Source organism: Rhinolophus ferrumequinum, chromosome 27, assembly GCF_004115265.2.
Source record: "Rhinolophus ferrumequinum isolate MPI-CBG mRhiFer1 chromosome 27, mRhiFer1_v1.p, whole genome shotgun sequence".
Lineage (NCBI taxonomy): Eukaryota > Metazoa > Chordata > Mammalia > Chiroptera > Rhinolophidae > Rhinolophus > Rhinolophus ferrumequinum.
In genome coordinates, this window is record NC_046310.1 from 15,539,253 (window position 1) to 15,556,052 (window position 16,800).

Genomic DNA, 16,800 nt, shown 5'->3' on the forward strand with positions numbered 1-16,800 from the left:
TTGAAATTTAGCAGCCTTATTATTTTCAGGACTTTGTACCAAGAGTACACATCCAACTACTATTGTTTTTTTTTCCTGAACATACTCCCCTAGCTCAGTCAGGATTTTAATTTTTTTTTTTTTTATCTTGTAGGAAATGGAATTCCTATTTGCATTTTTCCTTATTCATGCACCTTGCTTCTGAAGTTTGTTCTGTCAGTATTTAAGGGATTTAGCCTGGCTATTTCTGGCTTTTATCTCTTATGTATACTTTAGGCCAGTCTTTTCTTGTTTACCTACATAGTTAGGGTCTAGAGCTGCCAAATTAAATGATGTCTACTGAACTCTACTTCAGTTTGTGCTTCAAACTTTTTAAAGACCTTTTTGATGTTTTCTCCATAGTTTCTGGTTATTCCTCAAGTTTCCAAGTTCGTCTGTCTGAAAAGTATTGTTGTATTGAATGTGGCCTCTTTTGCACAGAGATTTCATTGATTGCCTTGGACTTATATTGACTTTCTAATACTTTGGTTGATGGTGTTTCTTTTATTTTAGGGGCTTCATCTATCTGTCCTTGGTTCTAGACTCCAGCTTTCAAAAAGCAACATGGACAATTTAAAGGGGTTGAGATTTATACAAAAGCCCAAAATATAATTGGAAGATTAATAAGAATAAAGGGGCTAAGATTATTTAACCAGCTAAAGGTCAGGCTGTGGACGAAATGAGCCATGTGCTTCTATAAAAGCACCTTGCACACTCTATGTGAGTCATGCCCTCTGACGCATTCAGGGGCCACCAACCAGAGCTCAGAAACCTTGCATTGTGTTTGTGCTTCAATCACAATTAGGAATCCAGGGCTGTTTCTTACGTTAGGAAGGATTTAGGTTTGACCCATTTAGATTTTTCTCCAGTGATGTTGAATGCTGGAGTGAACGCCTGGGAGAGGATCATTGTGGAATTGGCCTCTTGAATCTTCCTCCCTGAATGATGTGGATTAAGGGTGAAGGGAGTTGAACTTGGGGGCATCTTCCAGGTGCTGGATCCTAATTTGATTGCTGTGTTTATCTTACTTGTCTAATTGTGACTTGGAAGCGCTTCATGTGGCCCGAGAACAATGACGTACGTCCACTCGCCCCCCAACCCCAGGTCTGGGGTCAGATTGGTGAAGAGGCCAAGGGGGAAGGCAGTGTGGTGCAGTGGGACGAGCACTGTACTGGGAGTCAGATGTCTGGATGGGGACCCAGGTTTGCAAATACTGTCCTTGGCTACGTGACCCCTAGCCTGTTACTTCATCACCTCAGGTCTCAGCGTTCCCTTTTTACTATGCAGCAGCTTGATTAAAGAATTCTAAGGTCCCGCTTCAGATCAGTCATACTGGTGACAGTGGGAGGGAGGTTATAATGGTACAGGGGAGAGAGACTACAATAAGGAGGTAAAAATGATCCAAGAGCCGGGAGATCGGAGGTGTATGTGGGAGAAGGCTGTGGTGATGGGAGAAAGGGGGAGGGAGGAAACGCCAGGGAGAGGTGAGGAGGGTTTAATTTCAGTGGGGAACCCATGAGAAAGACGTTTTTGTGCCATCCATAGTGGATGATCCCCAGTCTTCCAGAAAAGTTCATCTCCTCCTCTCTTTTAAAATTGAATTCTTGGCCAGGATTTGCGACAGTTTGCTCAAGTTTCTCTTTCTGGTTTCTTTCTAATTAGGTTAAAATTGCGCTCTTTTCTTGGAAGATTGCAGAGAATTCTTTTTGTTATTTAAAAAAGACCCTGCAAAATAAGCAGAGGTAATTATCTCTACCTTGTAAAGTGAAGAAATGAAGATTCAAGGTAGTTAAACAGTTTATTCAGGAAATCAGTATGCTGGTGTTAGAATCTAGTTTTTCAAGTCTTTCTATTAGGTTTCTCTGCTTTCAGGTATGTGTGGGTATCTGGTGGGTATATTATTTAGACCACTGGAGCGTGGCACACAGGTAGCAGAAGCAGTCATATATCTCAGAGGCAGGTGTCTTCTAGCCTCTTGAACTCAGGTAGGCGAATGGATCCTAACCCAGACTATCCTAGTCTGTGCACCTGTTGCAGAATTCAGTAACTTGAATTCTGTCTCCTATAAATAAAATGATAGAAATTAGGAAAATAGCCATACCTCTAGGGAACAGAAATTCTGAGATGTCCTATGTTTGTGTGTAGAGAGGGTCTTTGGTGGCCCAAAGTGCCATTCAGGCAATGACATAATTCATAATATTTTCTTTGAATTTCCTGGGTCCTGTATGTGACAAACAGGGAGTCAGATGCATTGATTGCTGTTACTGAGCAGTCTTAGCTTTGGGGTGTGGAGAGCATGTCAATTGATAGTCCAAAATGCTTTTTATTACTTTTGGAAGTAGACAGATTTCTTACATCGCTGCTGCATGTAGTTTCAGGGATACCTCTCTTTTCATTGAAGTGGAGACTACAGTATCTGTTTGCAGGTGGCATGTCGGGAGAGTACAGGAAAAACTTCTTCCTCCACTGCCTTGTATTATAATTTTGTATAGTACACCGTGGCGAGGCATTCACTCGCCTTGCTCTCTTGAGGTGTTGTTTTGCATATCGTTCCTCTCAGTGGAATAAAACCTCTAGGAACACTATAGTGCCTTTGTTCATAAGTTCATTTGTTTGCACACCATGTAGGCCCACAGTTCCTACCGCTTTTGAAGGATGGGAAAGCATGTGGAGAGATGGATGATAGTAATTTTCATAGCGTAGGTGATCATTTTATCTCTAGGAAAAAATAGAACCCACGTGATGTACACACCACGGTAGACATGTTCCTTGCATAGTGTGCAGTTGCTTTGAAAGCCTGTCATGTCTCTTTATGGCTCCTTCCGTCCCCTGCTCTGTTCATGTCACGTCTGGGAATGCAAAGGGAAGCGTCTAGTGTTGGACGTGAGTTATGGTGGTTGCTGCCCGTTCTCTTCTGCTCCCTGGGGTTCTAAAGTCAGTTGACATTCATCTGTAGTGTGTCTTTGAGAGGAAGGTGCTAGACATTTAGTAATATTCTTAAATAAAGACACAACATTTTTTGTTTATTAAACTGTCCCTAGTGAGAGAGAAGGAGTGGTTCTAAAGTACATTATATCTACTTACTTCCGACCCCAAACATGTTTGGACAATGGACAGTTTTGAATTTCTGACACAGATGTGGCAATGTTTCCCTCAAGGAAATTTCAGGGTTAAAAATAAAACCCTCATCAGTCATTTTTTAAGATGATATGAGGATATCAGCTCATTATTTTGAAAACTGGTACACAGAGGGAAAGAATCAAGTATTTAACTTGCTTTCCTTTATAAATTATACCTCAGATTAACCAAATAGTTGATGAGGGCGTCTCTCTTTAGAGAAATAGTCTAGGATTCAGAAAGTCAGGATTCATTACTTCACGAGCCCTGAGGAGTTAATGGATCCAAGCGGTGAGCTCACTGGCCGCCGACGTCACACAGATAAGCCCCGAGCGGTGTCTCCTGACGATGTGCGCAACCTATGATGTATTCTTGCCAAAATGTCAAACTATAATCTGTTCTGGCCTCTTTCTCTGATGACCAGTTAACAGGAAGTACAGAGATGGGAACAGCATGAATGAAACATCGTCGAGATACAACTGAAAAATCTAGACTGGGCAACTCTCTGGAGCAAATGACTTTGTTACATGAACAACAACAACAAAAAATGCAACTGAAGAAAAAAGATGGAGTGAGAAATCTACAGACTAAACGGATTTAAGAGATATGTCAATTAATCCTAATATCTAGACCTTTTTTGGATACTAATTTACACAAAGTGTAAAAAATTAGAATGCGATTAGGGAAAAGATTTATTACTGGAATATTTGATGATATTAAGGAATTCTTGTTCATATGCTTAAGGTTTTAAAAATGAGCCCTGAGTGAGGTTTTAAAAAATGAGCCCTGTAAGTATTGACAGATACAATGATGTGGCATCTGGGATTTGCTCCAAGATAATACAGGAAGGCTAATAACACAGAGTGCGAGTGAAGAAAGATTGGCCACATCATTACTGAAGTTGGAAGATGAAGACCTGGGGCTGTTCTCTCTACTTGCATAATGTTTGAAATAATCTGTCACAGAATGTTTGCAAGAGAATTTTAGGTAAAGATAGGTAATAAGGTTTTGGATACAATGAAATGGAATTGGGAGAGGAGGAAAGGGATATAAAGTAGTTAGTACCATAGCTAATGTGTTCTATATATTGATTACTTATTGGCTGTATTTATTGGCAAGCCATGCATATACCCAGTCATTTATTCGTTCACTCATTTTAGTAAATGTTTATTGGGCACGTATGAGGTGACCGAAATACTTCCATAAATCAACCGACACAAATAGAGCCCATCACACCCAGTGATATTTTTGGCCTTACTCTTCCTGTAGAGTCTCTGAACTGTGTGTGAGTAGCTCCCAGACTGGGGTGGGGGTGGGGACTTAAAATGTCACCTTGTGGTATCATCCCTGGACCCATTCAAGTTTAGTCTTTAATATTCTTCTCAGAGTAGCTTTAATCATCTACTGGGGCTCTACCTTCCTTTTGAATCATCCAACTCTAAACGGTCATGGGTGTCACCTATCTGGTTTCAGAAGGACTAGCTCTGATCCCTGGCGTGGTTCATCCAAGTGACCACCAGCTCCACAGCCAGCCCCAGAGTTATAGTTGAGAGCCTATGGGAAAGCTTCCACCCGGCCCCCCGCCCCCAACCATCACCATTTCACCTTCAGAACTGTTGTTACACTCTGGAAGATTTTCCAATTACGACATCTAATTACAAGGAAGAATAAATTACTGAAGCAACTTAAATTATCTTGTGTGTCATAACAGTAATTAACATTCAAATAGGAAACTGCTGCCATTTTTATAAACATCACTAAGTAGAGGCAGCATCCTTTTGAAAGCAGGAAGGAAGCAAGAGGGTGTTCTCTTCCTGAAGCCTGATATATAAGGATGGTCTGAGTGTTTTGAAAATCCGTCTGGGTGAGATTGATGTCATTGGAGAGATTGATTTTTACATTGCCTCATTTTAATCTAAATCTATAGAAAGCTACTTTCCTGTGCATTTATCATCATCTAATTTCTCTTCATGGCCTTACATGATTTTCTTACCTTTCCTCCCTATTATAAGTAGGTATGGACACCTATCTGGGCACAAGACATTTTGTGGACTAGACTTGGAAAGCAGCTCACAGTCTTTTCAGATCCCATTTTTCAAGAATTGCTTCCTCATTCCTTGCCCATTCAATGCTCTTCTGCCATGAAAATGTTTCTTCTTTGCCCATGTGTCTCTTGATTTCATGCTGTGCCTTTGAGATCCTTTATAGAGTGAACACGCTTTTCTTGCTCCCTATAGCTTCTAGCCTAGCACTAGCACATATGGTATTTAGTAATTTTTAGTGGCAGTACTGAAGTGATAAACACAAAGAGTATAGTAGAAAGACCTTAAAAATATACAGTAATGACATACAGAACTAATAAACCATGGTAGGTAGCTACTTTTATCCTCATTTGGTGAGTAGTGTGTGGGCAGTTAAAACTCGGCAAGGTTTGGGAAGATCATTTTAGTCTTTCATTGGTAGTTGGGATTATGAATTGTTTTATGTATTTAGTCGCCTACTACTATGTCTAGAATTTATTTAGACAGTTGACGTGGTTACTCTGGATACAACTCTGCCTTTGATAGTAATGAGCTATGATTTTTGTTCTTGTTCTTCTTTGAAATTTACAAACTCTTAAGTGTTGTAAGTATTGTAAGTGATGGGATCTAATTTAAGAAAGTAGTGAAGTTGTAAATGTGCTTATAACCTGGAAGCTCCCCTTAATATGCCCTCACACTTTTCTGTTGAAGAGAACAGCACATTAGCAAAGTGTATAAGGTTTCAGTCACCTTTCTTCTTATGTCGTATGTAAGTGGCTCTGGTGTTATGAAAAGATTTGACCAAATCATGAAAATAAGCATAGACCTTTGTACCCTCAGGCCAAATATAAGTGGCAATGGTTCCTATAATATTCAAATCACAATCCTAAAAAAAAAATTCTCTTCTTTTTACTTTCCATTTAAATAGAAACGTATGGCTACCAATTTGGTTAAATTTGAGAGATTCATAAATTACGTTTGTCCGATATGTTTATGTTCTTTTAGCTCAAGAGTGGCTAACGTTACTCTCTAAGGGGAGGAGCCAGCATTTACAGCGTCGATGACAAAAGGCCAATATAAGCGTTGTTCTCCTTGCTGGATGTGCATATCACTTGTATTAAAGAATAAAATATTTCATTATAGTCACAGTATCAGGTTAATTTTAAATAGTGCTTTTTTTTTTTTTTTTTTTTACCTTTTCTGCCAAGGGCTCTAAAGAGCCAAAGTTGGCCCCCAAATTTGGTCCCCTTTTGAGATCTGGAGAGCAATGGGGAGAAGTAGGAATGGCCTTTATACGCTGGTATTCACCACTATCATTGAGGGAGGCTAATTTTGTTTACTATCTCCCATTTTGCAACTCCACACTTTGTATCTGAGACTTAGTATCATGTAAACAGTAGAATTACGTTGTGGTCACTGGTGACAGGCTTGTGTTGGGGTCTGGAGGAGGCAATGCAAGGAAAGGAAGAAACTGGAATGGAATAAAAGATTACACACCCTTAGCGATTTTGTGTAACATTAGCTTAGACTAGAAGACTTGTTTCCTGTCACTTGCTGCTTTGGCATAAATATCTATTCTGAAAGGGCTGGGCAATGTGTAGGAACTTGGGTCAATACAAATTGCTTTTCATGGAGAATGGATTTAAGATAGGAAGCTCTTTGAATAAATTACATTGTTTTGAAAAAGGGTTTATTCTGTGTTTTATAAAGTACATTACATTTGTAATTCATGGCTAATTTACACGTTTCATTTACAATGTATTTAAAAGCCCTCCTCAATGAGTAGTTGGTAATTAGGTGATTGATATATTCTCCCACTTCACAATTACACACACCAATAAATTGCCTTCTATTTTCCAAGAGTGTCTCCAATAAATATTTGAAACTTTCCCTACAAATGTTGTTCAGCAAAATTGTCAGGGACTGAAGGATACTTTATTTCCCCAAATTGAGTAAATGCTCACATTAGAATGCCCTTGTCTTCCTGGATGGTTTATGATGGAAAGTGTGGTTCATCTTAAGTAGTTAGATATGAATTTTTGAAGAGTTTTAACCCTCAGGTAGTGAAAAAATTTTTGTGTTTAGGGTACCTATCTATATTCTGCAAAGATTACTTACGTAAAAACATAGTCATTTTTTGTTTGTTTACTACGTGGGTAATTATTATTCTAAATCTCAAAGACTAAAGCAGTTATTTTACTTGAATGGTAAACTTCTCTCAGGTATATGTTTTGTTTCGTTTTATCTCATAAATCAGTAGGAAAATACTAAGTTTATTATCATAATTTATGTAAGCATCATCTTGAAACGTAACTTCAATTTTTGGTTCAATAAAGGGGTAGTTACCATGTCACAAAATACTATAACATAGTATAACATACTATAACAAGTATGCTTTTATAAATAAAATTAACATTTATATCTGTATCACTAGTATCCCTTCTACATGGGCCATAGGTAAAGCTATTCTTTGAGCCATACTTATGTTTTTCCCTGTAACACTCTTCTTTTTTATTGAGTTATAATTTATACGCAATAAAATGTATATGAGTAGATTTAGGTATAATTTGACAAGATTTGAATATTGGTAGATATTCATGTAACACACAGCCCCACAGTACATAAAATAGTTCCATGACCTTAGAAAGTACTACAGTATTTAAAATTTTTAATTTTAAAAGTAGCAGAGATACATGGAATAGTGATCAGAGAAAACCTCATTTCGGTTTATCAGGTGCTTACAAAATGAAAATATGGAGAAAGGCAGATATAATTACCAATTTGATAATTGTTGATAATATGTTCCGTTCCATGTACTATTTTAGCCCTTTAACTCTATTAATAAACAAATACTCTCAAATAAGCTACTTACAAGTTCCAACACCCTCCCTTCACCAAAAAAGAAAGCAATTCAAAGATTGTGATTAAAGTAAAATGACAGGCAAAAGTGAATCAGGCAAATTAAAACTCAAAAAAAGGGATTGCAGTATCAGTGTCCGATAAATAGAATTCAAGATAAAAGCATTAAATGGAATAAACTTTGTATCTTTCATAAAGGGAATATACCTTTGTTTCAATTATTTTTGAAACATTTACCAAGACTGATTCTTGATTGGACACAAGGAATGTTGATTCAGCTCCACCCGTGGCTTGGGAACTAAGAAGCTGTAAATACTGGACCAATGTGGAAATCAAAACTTTTTAGAAAATAGGAATAGAGAACTACAAAACTTATAGAAAGCAAGCACAATTGCACTTAAAAATTTATAATTTTAAAACAGTGAGTCCTATGCCATGACCTTAAAAAATTTTCTGGTTAAAAAAAAAGGATTGGAAGTTGATTTGGAAAATACCATGTATTTTGCATATAAAAAATTCTGAGCCATCTTATAGAGTGGAAGCCACCAATACCACAAGAAATCTACAAACTTTAAGAAATATAGAAGATCATTTGGTGAGATATACTATGTTTCCAGATGATAAGACTAAGCATTAAAAAGATGGTAGTCTTTCCAAACTAAATGTTTTTGAGGCATTTTTCCAGATAATTCTTTAGTGTTTATTTGGAACAATGGATAAACAAGATATTGTACCACACAATAACTCAGAGGAGCCAAAAAAAATTACAGTTCGCCTATACATATATGAAAAAATTAATAGTCAAAGAAAGGCGAATTGGCAGAAATTAACAAGAAATGTTAATACTCAGTGTTAACAAGAATTTAGTAAGGCAGGCACTCTCATACTACAATGGTTGTTGTGTAAAGGGACTGATATTTTGGGGACAGAGAAAATTTAGAAATATTTATCAAGTAAAATTACTAATTCATAATGATCCTTGTTTGGTGAAACTAGTAAATGTACTTTTGTTTAATAGCAAAAAAAAAAAAAAGAAAGAAAAAGTCCAGAAATATGGAAGTGGTTAAATACGAATAAAAGTGAAGTTACAAAGAACCATTAAGCATATTTAATAATATGGGAAATAACTATTGTGAAATATTAGTTGAACGATACATGTGCAACATAATTCTGATATTACTTAATCGCACATATTTCTGTGAGGGAGGAAATCACAGTATGTTAAATTCTTAATTTTAGGGTAATGCAAAATATTTAATTCTTGCCATTGATAATCAGGAAATATATACCAAAAATATTTCTTTTCTCAAGTCCCTTTTTTTGTCCTTTGTATAATCCTCCAATTTCTGTATTTTCTATAATGATCAGAAAACAAAAAAAAGGTGCAGTACTTCAGAAACAAACTGCAACAAATTCTCGTTGTCACCAAAGTTGAAAATCAAAATCATTTCCATAAGCTGTGAAAAATGAATTTGTAGGTACATTTTAAACCTAACATTTTCTTTAGAGCTGAACGTGCTGTGTATTATAGTATTCTTTCTCTTAAATGTTCTCTTTAACTGTGATCTGGAACAAGCAAGAGCATTTTGATGACAAATCCGAGACTTATTTCTATGTATTTGCTTTTCCAGGAACGTGATTGTTTTTAGAGCAAGTTCATCTGTTAAGCTTGCCCATTTCATATATAATATTACTGGAGGTTTTTCAGAGCAAAAAGGTGGTTTTGCTCCGTACAGACATTTCACTAATTTTCCTTCTCTCTGCTTGGTAAATTAACTGTGGCATTTTCCCTTTAGATTTGTTCATTTCTGACCACCTCTTTCATCCTGTCCATTTGTTCCAGTATTGAGAATAAGCATGAACTTATCCATGACTCCAGTTCCTTGGCAGCTGTCCTCCGTGGAGCTCATGGACTGCTCTCCACGTCAATTAGTATGTCAAGGTTTAAACTTGCTGGGTGGAGGGGGTGTGGAGAAGGACACGTAGCTTTTAGAAAACCCAAGCTCCCTAAGGAATTTGAGTGAAGAGAGGACTTCATTCCTTATTAAAGCAGTGCATGATGACAGGATAAATTACAGGTATTAAATTGTATATTGCCAATTGAATTACAGGTATGAAATTATGTATTACCAATTGGACCAGAGTATGCAGTAGGTGACATTGACCCTCCTCCCTCCCCTACCCCCCCCCCACGAGCCTTTATCAACTAGAGGACAGAATTGGAGCACAGAGGACTTTGTACGTTGACGCTGGATTGGTGTCATGTTGTACCGCATGCTCCTTTTTAAAGACTCTGTGAAGTGTAATGGCAGCAACGTAGACTTGGCAGGACGATGCGTGTGACTTTTGGATCTGAGCAGGGGAATTGCTTGACATTTTTCTTGCAGGTGCAATGAAATTTTTCTGTGTATAGAAAGGAGACCATAGACTGTGGTTTATTGTCCTTACTGTAATAGATAGGCTTTTCAAAGACATCACAATTATAAAATACAACAGCCTGCAACCGTTCTCCATCCTTTTTCGTGGCCAGGAATATGTGATGGGGCAGTAGGTTTGGTCCCTGTTAGCGTTTGTATCACCAAACTTTCTTCCTAAACGTGGGCTCGGCCTTCTGTGCTACAGTGTAAGATTGCTTTTCCTATGTTGTTAAAAAGATATAAAGAACAGTATTTTGTGTAGTGCTTTTCATTATTTTGAGACCATCTTGGTCTTCACACGGAGGCAAGATACTGGGACTTGTTCCCCTGAAGTTCTTCTTCCTCTTACGTGGCTGAATCTGGCAGAGGTCCATACATTCCCCCATCTCTATGGGGGTACTTATGAAATTACATGGAGGTGCTGTCTCTACACAGTTGACTGATTTGTGAAACATGTTGTACCTCTCACTTTGTGTCAGACACTATTGTAAGCGTAGTAGGTTGATTAAGTTGTTTACTACCCCACATTCATGAAGTTCACCATTACAGATGAGGATCTTGGTGCAGAGGAAGCTTTGTCAAGGTCACATTGCTATTAAGTTACAGAATGAACCCAAGCCGTCTGTGTGGTGTCAGCATAACGTCTTAAGCACCTACTGCTGTTACCCTTTGCTTTGCAGCTTGTCTCATTGAAGTGGTGTGTTTAGAGAGGGGTATTGGAATGCCGTGCTCAAAAGTGACTAGAAGGCAAACAGTCCAACTTAAAAGATGGGCAAAGGGCTTGACTTTTTCCAGAGAAGATATACAAATGGCCCACAAACACATGAAAAGATGTTCAATATCATTAGTCATCAAGGAAATGAAAATGGAAACCACAGCGAGGTAGCACTTAACGTTCACCAGGATGGTTATAATAAAAAAGAAAAAAAGAAAAATAACAAGTGTTGGCAAGAATGTGGAGCAATTAGAATCCTTGTACAGTGCTGGTGGGAATGGAAAATGGTGCAGCCACTGGAAACCAGTTCCTTCAAAAATTAAACATAGAATTACCGTATGACTCAGTAATTTGAGTCTTAGGTATAGACCCAAAAGAATTGAAAACCTGTACATAACAAATACACATACACGTATGTTCATAGCAGCCCTATTCACAGTCGTCAAAGGGTAGAAACAGCGCAAATGTTCATTAATGGATAAATGCATAAGCTAACTGTGTTATGCCCATACAATGGAGTCTCATCCAGCCCCAAAAAGGAATGAAGGACTGATAAAAGCCACAACATGGCGGAACCTCAGAATCATTATGCTGAGTGAAAGAAGCCAGACACAGAAGCTGTTACAACTTGGATGCTTCCATTTATATGAAATATTCAAAATAGATAAATCCACGAAGACAGGACTCAGATTGGAGGTTGCCAGGGGTGTGGAAAGGGGGAATGGGGAGCAAATGCTTAATGGCTACAGGGTTTCCTTCTGGGGTGATGGAAATGTTTTAGAACCAGATAGAGGTGGTGGTTGTACGAGGTTGTGAAGACAATTTAAAATGAATTGTTCATTTTAACATGGTGAATTTGTTTGTAGTGTGGATTTCCCCTCATTAAAAAATAAAATAACCAAGAGATCCTATGTCACCTAGGCTATAGTTATTGCCTCAGTGGCTGCATAACAGAGTCACGTGTCACGTGGCAGAGAGCAAGCCAGGCGAGCGCTGTCACAGCCTAGCTGAGTACGTCACATGTGCAGGGCGCAACGACTGACGCGGTTCCCAGACTCGAGCAACCCACTGCCCCCGGGAACTAACAAAGGGACAGACAACATCTGAAGGCTCTTTGTTGACCAAGCAGATTCTCAGTAAATAAAGGGCTTGCATTTGGGGTAAGCACAGGGATAATACGCCTTTTCACACAGTGAACAGTGAGAAGGGAGTTCCCCGACTTCCACGCATGTTCGGGCAGCGTGGTGTTGTCTTTCTTCTGATTTGGATGGGTTTCAGTCATGCATACTGGAACGTGATTCAGGGGAGAGACGTGCTGGTGGAGGCACCCTACACAAATCCGTGCCTTTCTTTCTTCATGAATGTGAAGGGACCATACCAGCGTGTGGCCCTGTGCAACTGGTTTCTAGAAGCTTCTTCCAGTTCAGTATGGCCCTTTGATGTTTTCAGGCTCTTTTCTGAGTTGGCCAGACACTTTAAATACACATTGCGTTCATCTCCACAGTATCCCCGAGGAGTTGAAAGAAAATAGTTCTTTTCTTTAAAACAAATAAATAAAGGAAGGCTTGGCACGGTGTGAGGTGAAGCGGTTTGCCTGAGGTTAGGTAGCTGGCGTGGGTCGCAGAGGCTGAGCTGAGCTGCCCGGACCTCTTGACCTCAGACGTACAGGTGGAGATAGGTGTGCTTCTCTGCAGGCCCCTGAGGTTACTGAATTTGTCGTTGACTGGGTAGTACCTACATTCCAGATTTTCCCCCCCAGACTCAGAGTCAGGCATGGAAACGATTACTTAAAAATGTGGGAATTATCGTGTTACCCAAGTATTTCTTTATTGTGTAGTTTGACACATTTTCTGTATTTCTCTGTGAAGTAAATTTAATAACCAAACATAACCCACTTCTCCCCTCCCAAAGCCCCTCTTTTACTTTTACCAACTGTCACCTAAAATACCTAAAATGCCAGGGCCCGCTTCCGTTTACACTGAAGCTTGCCTGAGAGCTTTCACACCCCTCCACTTCTCACCCCCCCGCTGCCCTCATCAGCATCTTTCCTCCAGCCGAGAGGATGTCTCCTCCTGCTTTCTAGATCCCATGCTTGTTTCTTCTTTCAGGGACCTCACTCCACCACTTATCTAGTCTCCATTATTTTCTTTTTCAGTCTTTAAATGTGGTTAAGTCTCTTCTATTTTAGGAAGGGAGGAAGGAAGGAAGGAAGGAAGGGAGGGAAAAAATGTAAAAAACGCCTCTGTCCCCCACCCCCCTTCCTCTTCCTCTGCTTATCTTGAACCGATTTCTTCTCTCACAGTCCAAACTGTGAAATTGTCTGCATTCTTAGTCTGCACTTCTTTGCTTCTCGTTGGCTCACCTGCCCAATGTAGTCTGGTGTTCAGGTCCATACTCGATGGCAACTGCTCTGGTTTCTAAATCCAGTGAGTACTGGGCCCTCTCTGTACTTGACTGTATAGCTGCATGTGTCCTCTAGGTGACCCCCTTCTCCAAACACTTTCCTTGGCTTCAGTGACACCACCCCCTCCTGGGCTCCTTCCTACGTCACCACATTTATGGGCTCCTTTCGCCTCTTTCGTTGTTCTCTACACACTCTCTGGGCGACCTCGTTCATTCCTGTAGATTCACTTACAGTCTACGTGGGGTCCGCCTGTGTCTTCATTACCAGCGTGTCCTCCCGGCAGCTCGCGTCGAGCCTGGCATGGTGTGCGCTCAGTCTCTGTTGACTGAATGAAGGGCCTGATGGGCAGATGTCCTGATAGCACTCGTCCCTCCCCCAAGGATCTTTAAAAATCATTGTTAATATTATTATTGTCATTAGTGACTCATTACTGTAAACTCTGTGTGAGCAGAGACGTGGTCAGTCTTGGTCCCTGCGAGGACACAACGCCTGGTGCCGGGTGGGCACTCATTCCGTATGAACAGCTGCATGAGTGGGTCCCCCAGGAAGATTTTCGTGCTGGGAACAACTCCTCTGTGAGCCCGGCTTCCTCAGTTACTAACTGTCTCCCCACTCATGTGTGCTCCTCTTGGAATCACTGAGAACCATGGTTTTTGAACTCTTTTTTTCATCCCAGTCCCATGAATGCTGCTGCTGCCTATGTTAAGTAGCAAGTTAGAATATTTAGGAAGAAATGCTCCACGCTTCTCCTCTCCTTTTTTCTCTCCTCCCCTCCCCTCCCCTTCTCTTTAGGCATAGAAAGAAGAAAGGATTAAGCATAAAGGATTCCGCTCACTGAGGCTGGGCTGGGTGGACCTTGGAGACTTCAGATCTCTAGAGCGTTCCTTCGCCTCATGAGAGCAGCCTTGTTTTTATACCAACCTCCTTCAAGCCCTTTGCAAAGGGACCTGTTGAGAGAAACCAGCTCAATACTTGGTGCCCATGTAAACTTGGTGATATGAATGGACTCTGCTTGGGTGGGAGTAGGAGACTCAGCAGAGAACTTGAACTAAAGTCTGATTAGTGCCTTCTTCCCTAAGTATTCTTTTATTAGTGGGGAATCTCTTCTTTAGATCACTGAATATTTGCTCTTCCATTCTTGGAGATTCTGATTTTTGGAGGCCCTTTGATCGTATTCTGCCCTGAGGTCCTAAGGGTTATCTGAAGTGACTTCCCTGAGCCCTTGCCAACACGCGGGGACCACACTCAGGTGTACCCCATGGGCCGGAGAGCATCCAGGTTTAATAAGTATTTTCTTTCCATCTCATTGTCTGTTTTTTTGTTTTTAGTTGCCATTGCTCTGTTTATAAAATGACAACAGTGAATTTATTTACCAAGATGCTTACACGTTCCCTTTTAAAGAGCATCTAAATTAAAAAACATTGAGCAAAGACAGCTAATCTACATTTGTGTTTTTACTCAGAGCACTCGAATTAAACACAGGTTGAAAAAAAAAGTCAACTGGACCCTTATGCCTCTTGCAAAATCTGATCTTTTTCTCTGTCTGGTAGGCTGAGACTTGATGCCTTTAATTCCATGTTCAGAGGGATAGAGGTAAACAAAGATTAGAATGGCCTTGTAGTGAATATGCTATATTCATAGTGAATAAGCCTGTAAAATACAAATTGGTTAAAGAGCAATAAAATTTTTCTCTTTCATGAATGCTTAGCAGTGTTGTAAAGCCATAAACATATTGCCATATTTCAGTGAGCTGCAGCCTTACCACTTGATATGCTTAAGTATTATCAAGGTCATTTCTTTTTATAAAATCAGGGCAAGCTGGAAAATGTCAAGCAGCCTGCAAATATAGAATGAAATCCTATTTTCATTGTCATTTATGGTCACATCGGGTTGTGGTTTTGAGTTTCTAAGTTACAACCAGTCATTGAATGTAAAAGTCACATTAATTTATAATATCAGGAACATGGCACCCATAATCTCTCTAACCATTAATGTTCCAAGGATCTTTCCAAATGAAAGAATGGCAAAAAAATAATTAATGCGTTGTGGGCGGATGAATATTTAAAGCGTCGGGTTAACAATACAGATGAAGGTGGTTACCTGTGCAATAGGTAGCTACAATAAGATAAATGTAATTGGGGCATCCAGCTGAAGGGATTATGCACTTAGCCCGTAAGCCTCTTAGGATATATCTTAAGTAAGCTGCTTGCACCCTACCATTTCAGCTAAAACTGTTTTTTCCTTGCATAAAACAAATACTAGTAACATAACGTCTTCAGTATTGTAATTATACACTTAACGAGCTCGTCCAGGTTGTTCATTATGTAAGTATATGGTGTAGTTCAGACCCTCTTATGGGAATCCTGACATGCCAATAATCTCTGTACATCTGGAATAACCCTCATATTTTACTGTGCTGAGCGTTGGAGGAGATTCTTAGCCAGGCGTCGTAACTAAGAAATCTGATCTCAAGATTCAGATTTTTGCTGCCACCAGCTGTTAGGAAGTGCTAGTTATTTTTTAATGCTGCCTGAAAACCAGGGACTCCTTGGCATTGCATAAATTTGGATTCAGAGGTAACGCACCCTGAAATTCCATGTCCTTATAAACAGGAGATAAGAATTTAAAATGACCCAACAGCATTCATGCCCATTCTGTTAGTTTAAAAAAGAGTTAATGTGCCTTGTGTGGCAGCAGCGTTCAGATCAGTTGGGTACGATCTCCAGAAATACTTCTCTATGTGCCTTCAGCCCAGGCTCTTCCTCACGCAAATTCCAGCTGTCACTTGTGCCAGGCTCTGACCGACTTCTTTTACTAGGCCCCCCCACCCCATATGCTTATTCTTATTAGCTTAACCTAGTTCTGGAATGTTCTCTTGCAGTAAGAATCTCTCTTCATTTAGCCAACTTGGAGATGTTGCCTCTTCAATTGAAGATAATTTCTGTCTAATGTTATCTTCTATATTGCTTCTTTCTTCACTTTAGAAACATTGTTCCAGCAGATGTGGCCTGTACAGTTAGTTCGTCCTTCTCTAACAGATTCACCAAGGAAAACTAATTTAGCGTAGCTAGCCGGATACAATGCAGCTTGGTTCAACCTCACTCATTGGTGCTGGGAACTCACAGCGCTGGCCACACTGTCCTGTAACCTGCTCCAAGCTCCGTCAGGCTGCACATAGGCTTTTGTCTCTGTACTACTCATCTTGTCACACTCCCCTAACCAACACAGACTCTCTCTCTCACTCGCTCG

General features: G+C 39.7%; 1 protein-coding gene across 1 annotated transcript in view; it reads left to right on the forward strand.

Moving 5' to 3' along the window:
- The window catches only part of SMYD3 (SET and MYND domain containing 3), a 548,999-nt gene that overhangs the window by 230,634 nt on the left and 301,565 nt on the right, over positions 1-16,800 (forward strand). The gene's annotated exons all lie outside the window — the stretch shown is intronic.